Genomic DNA, 6,000 nt, shown 5'->3' with positions numbered 1-6,000 from the left:
GTGCGGTATCCACAACTCAAAGGTCATGCACCACGAGTTACTGCTCAACACCATTACAAAAAAAAAATCACAGCTACACAAGACAACATTAACATAACAAATACAAAGCCGCTCAAAGCTAGACCCGTTGCTGTGAAGTGCAAACGACTGGACTTAACCTGTAGAGAAGCATCCCGCCCTGTCTTCCAAGATGGCTAAAGTTCCTAGCTAGTCTTCAGTGGCGCCCCGGGAGGCTCCTTTAAACGTTAAGCTCTGTAAGCAGGTAGCAGACCCAATACAAAGCCTACTGCCACACCCAGAAAACGCACCCACGTCCAGGTAAACCACCAAAAATAAAAAAGGCAAAATAACAAAGTGGCAAGACTTGTCTGCCCAATGGCTTTCTAATTGGATGCTCTCAAACAGGTCACTGAGGTAACTACCAGTCAAAAGCACTAAAGAAGCAACAAATGATCTAACAGAAAGACAACCACTATGCAACACAAAAGCCATTAGCTACTCACAAAACTATACGAAAAACATTCTACCTCATGGATGTTCTATCCTGGACGAGCCCCCATCTGTTACGCACTCCCTTGGAGAAGACCGTAATGCGCCTCCACACGTGGGCCCTCTACGATATGGGTGTGTGGTGGTACGGTTGTGTGGAAGTTAAGTGACCAAGAAGATAGCCAGGGATACCGTTCAGATCTGGGTTTATTCAACCTTAACACGGTAAATGGGGGAAAGGGGCTGAGCGGAACCAAAACAAAGAAAGAAATCCAAAAAGAAGCCCTACGCTTACCACCCTGCAGATACTGCTAGGCTCACTACCTAAAGTACAAGGGGTGGTCCGCACAGGTCTTGCCTAGTGTTCTTAGACAGAGGTTGACTACGGGTGAGCCCCGGGGCCTCTAGCCTAAGCACTCCCAGGATGCTTTCCCCTTTCCCCTGGGAAACGAAGAAACAAACAATGAACACTAAAGAACAAACAATGGGTCACACGAACAATGCACGACACAACAGCAACCAGACACCTTACACAAAGACTGACATACCTACACGGACCAAAAAGGATGACAGGGAGCAAAACAAAAGAAAAACACGAGCCTTGGAGTGTCTGTGTGAACGATATCAGTATCAGTGGGCTGGGATATGTGTCACAACTAACGTCAGCATAGGTGTGCTCCCCCCCCCTCAGTCTCTCCACAAACAGCCCTTTAAGCTTCGTGCAAACGGCTGGGATTGGTTAATTGGATGATGATGCCAACGACCGGGATTGGATGATGAGTGGATTGGATGATGATTGGATGATTGATTGCAGGTGGGGTTGGTGATGATGGTGACTCGCTGGCGGGCACTCCCCACATCTCCTAAGGAAACAGTTAACACACACACACACACAAACAGGGCAGGACACGTAACACGCCCCCCCCCCAAAAAAACCCACAAACCCTCTGTTTGTTTTTCCGCCAACACAACACATACGCCCGTTAATACCATGCACGGGACAAGGCGTCGGCCACCACATTGCTAGATCCCTTAACATGGCGGATCTCCAGATTGAACTCCTGGGCCAGTAAGGCCCACTGCATTAAGCAGCGATTCTGGTTGTACATCCTACTCAAAAACACCAAGGGGTTATGATCCGTGAAGACCACCACAGGCAATGCGCTCGAGCCCACGTACACCTCGAAGAACTGTAAAGCCCACAGCAGGGCGAGAGTCTCCTGCTCAATGGTGGAATACCTGGATTGGCATGGGTTGAACTTCCGAGAGAAGAAACAGACAGGACGGTCCATTCCATCCCCATCTTCCTGCAGAAGCACTGCTCCAGCCCCCACGGCACTAGCGTCTACCTCTATCTTAAAGGGCTTCTCGAAATTAGGGGCAGCAAGAACTGGGGCAGTACAGAGCAGCATCTTGGCGGAGTCGAAAACAGCCTGAAAACTGGGAGACCACTGAAACGGGGTCTTGGGGCTAAGCAAGTCGGTCAGAGGGGCTACCACAGCAGAAAAGTTCCGACAAAATGTGCGGTAGTAGCCTACCATCCCCAAAAACCGACTACTTTAGTTAGCATTAAGTCACAAAGATCCTTCTGCAAACATTAGGATTTTAGCTAGCTAGATAAGCAAGCTTTTTACCTACATCTAGCACTAGGCAATAGCATACTTTATATACCCATTACAAGTGGAACAGCATTTGTTGATTTCTTAATCTGGGTCTGAAATATGTTGTGCTTTTGGCCGTGTTCAGACGTAGGCGTCTGTTTCAGGCAGAAAGAGATGACAAGGATGTTTTTTTCCAAATAGCTACAAAAGAAATTGCCATATTTTATTGCCATAACAACCGTGAGCTAATCTGGATTTAACCGAGCTAACATGCTAGTTTTTCTAACTACTGGGAAAAAATAAGAAAAACCCTTATTAACCCTTTATTTCAGAATCGTCTTCCAAATTTAACAAGGTTGCTTAACTTGTACAGGGCTCAACATTAAAAAAAATTGGCACTGGCCCCTCTGACCCCTGGCCAGTGGGTTTGAAACTTACTGGCCCCGAGACAATTTTTACTGCCCCCCCCCCCCCCAAAGTTGTAATTTATCATTGTTACAACAAACATGGCACATGATTGTCAAAAACTACTATTTTTTAACTCACACACTGCTTCACTCAGAGCAGCAGTTTTCTAACGGCTCATCTAGTTTTATGGACACTATTGATGTCTTATTGATAATCCCATGTCATTGGAATTGGTGCTTAGATAATGTGCGAATGCGATGTGTCATGATTAAGTGAGGGGATTTGGGACCTTAACATGAGACGGGGATGTTTTTAGTGCAAGTGACGGAAAGACACAATATGAATTGCCCACGGCCCCCCCTGGCCCCCACGTGGCCACGGCCCTGAACGTAGTTTCAATGAAGTTTGCTATCTGGGATCTTAATTACGTGATATGCTGTTGTTATAAGTCGTGCAAAAACACGATTGGCATCTACATTGAATTTCTACATTCCTGACCAGCATAGTCAACGGCCTGGAATATGGATTGTCCGCTTAGATGTCACGCAAACCAGGTGCTGTCAGCTACTGCTAAAATTTGACTTGAAAAATTGAAAATTGTTGGTGCCTCTGTAAAATGTAAAAATATCCACTTTTGTCTGCTTTAGACGGAAACATATGACAAACGACACAGTGCATCTTCGTCCCATAAAAAAAGTTACTTCCGTTTGAGCTCGTAGCTCTACTTTGCTGCCATCTTCACTTTGTCTCGCGCCAGTCTTGCGCCAGTTGTTAAAAAATTTATCGAGATTAGAGAATTACAATTTGACAACCACTCGTCACTCCTCAACTCTTGATTGCCAACTGTGCGACCCACGAGCTGCAAAGTTATTTATGCATTTACAGTGTTTCCCCTATGTTGATTTTACCGTGGCGGCCCGCCACGGTTAAATTTCTGCCGCCACGGTATCAGAATTAGAGCTGTAAAAAAATTTAGGTTGTCTATCAGCCGTGATTGTTAGAGCGCATGTCGGAGAATACCACAGACGCGCTTCACGGCGCAGTTGAGATAGCGCGTGTGCGTCCTTGAGAACTGAAAGTCGTATAACTTATGTTGTAAGTTCATTTAAGCCTGTTATTGTATTAGGCTATAGTTCTTGCAAATTTACATTAAGTTAACTGGTGATTTTCGTTGTTTGTATTCTTCCCCTGCTAGCGAAATTGCACGTCTGTTGATTCGATAGCGATTGCTGCCCTTGTTCACGTTTGTATTTTAGGTGCATTATTATGCTTAAGTAGCCTAGTTTTAATGAATAAATAGTGGGTATATTGTTATTATTTGCTACAGAATGCTTAGCCTATCAAGATCAAATGAAGCAGACAGTGTACATGCTTCCGAGTAGCCTACCTTAATCTGTAGGCTAGGCCACTGCATTTACAATAAGTTGTTAGTCAATTATTAATTGGCAGCATTTATGCCATTTAGAACATACTGTAAGGTGTCTTTAAGTATGCTAATTTTATTTCTTTAGGGGAAATGGGACGAAAATATGTGCAATATTACATAAGCTATTAGACTATTATATTAAGCTGCTCCGAAATATAGGGTTAGCACTTTGTTTTGGCCGGCCGGGGGGGGGGGGGATGGTAGACCTGACCTGACCTCACTCCGAAAAAAAATCCTAGGGGAAACACTGATTTAGCAGATAGCAAAACATATGAAGGATGTTAGCTTTTACAATGCACATTTTTTTTCAATCAATAATTTGCAGTGGCCCGATCGGGCCAGTGAGTTGCTAGTTTAACTGTCCCGACGTTACTTTTTACTGGCCCCGGGCCATCGTTATTGTCGAGCCCTGTTGTAATTTTGGCAATCCGTAGCTTTTCATTACTACATGTTAGTCTGTAACATGGCAAAACTGATTCAACCATTAACCTGTTCTCAATCCTTGGCTCGCCGGCGAGCCAGAAACACTGCGCCCCCTCCCTCAGTGAGAACGCACTCAATTCAAAAAAATATTTTTTTTCGACTAGTACACATGTTATACATCGTTGGAAAGCTACGATTCTTGTGCTTCCATTGAAATAAACCAATTCAAGCTCAACTCGCAACAGAAAGTACAATCAACGTCTTTGTCCGGTGACCGTTCATTCAACAATGCCAGAGAAAAAAGTTCTACTTACCTACGATTACTTAGGAATGTTCCAGGTATGCAACCAACTCATCAAAACCTCATCTGCTTACATTCCCAAGGGTCCAAAGTATCAAACCATGTCGAGTAGTTGTCCAAACAATGAATTATATCCACACATAGCCACGATCTTGTTGCTTCATTCTCACAAATCAAAAAAAAAATTTGACGAAGTGTTTCAAATAATCGCTGATAGCAACTCATGTGAGTGGACTAGAAACCCGGGAATAGTCTTAAAATGGCCGCTACACTCTGACCTCTTGATAGACATCTTGGTTGAACCAATAGGAGCTTCCATGCCCCAGTGACAGCCCTCTAAAGCCAACCAGGTCTGTGCGTCCCGCCCCCCCCCCAGCCCCCCCCCCCGCCCCCTCTACACGATTTTTTTCTAACTGGCCTTGAATTGCTCTGAAATGAGCTAGGTATCCTTGTAGCTTAGCGCTAGCTGTAAATGGCGATACCCCATATGCCAGGGTTTGTGGAGCCTTCAAAATAAAAGTCGATTGCGCAATATGTCAGTGTTCTTTGTGCGCCAATCCTGGGAATCAGATAAAGCACTCCAATGTGTACATGCTTCAGTTTTTGTGTTTCAGTAATACTAATGAGGGATTTAGCTGTTATTTATGATAGTTCTAAGTACCACCTTTCATTAGAGATAACAATTATACCTTTTTATCCTAAGAATTTGACCTTGGTTACAAGGGTTTTCTGGACTCTCCAAAAGGCCCTTTTAGAAAACGCATGGATGTACTCTTATAAAAACATGTGTCAAATATGAATATATTGTGGTATTATGTTTGACTTTTGATCTGAATTGGGTAAGGCTTCAACCTGTGGTCCAATGCTGTCTTCCAGCTAATACCTACCACCTCTAGGCCTCTTTAGGCCTCTGTTTTCAACACAAAATCTAGGCGGAAATAGAAACTTTCACTTTCCTTGTGTTCAAGCTTCTATGATTCAACACCAGTAGGACTGACACGGGTCCTGACAACAAGGAACATAACTTCAGAGTGTCAGCTTTCAAAAGAGTCCATTTACATGCATGTACTCCAAATGGTTCAAGAACAGCAGTCAATTTACTTTGGGTATGCTGTTTAGGCGTTTTTGGGCACATTTAACAGGATCCAAAAGGGGTTTTAAAACCATATATCCTCTGAAAGCTTATACCCTCAGGATGTTATCTAATGAGACAAGACGTCCTTCTCTCCGTATGCTGCCCATGCATAATAAATTAGGTATTGGTAAATGGAGTATATGGCTGATACTTTTTTGGGCTGTGCCATTTAGGGAAACAGATTCAACCACCTAACCCATGTATTTTCTGAAAGCTT

Source organism: Hypomesus nipponensis, chromosome 27, assembly GCF_054491055.1.
Source record: "Hypomesus nipponensis isolate SF chromosome 27, ASM5449105v1, whole genome shotgun sequence".
Lineage (NCBI taxonomy): Eukaryota > Metazoa > Chordata > Actinopteri > Osmeriformes > Osmeridae > Hypomesus > Hypomesus nipponensis.
This window is presented reverse-complemented; position numbering follows the sequence as displayed.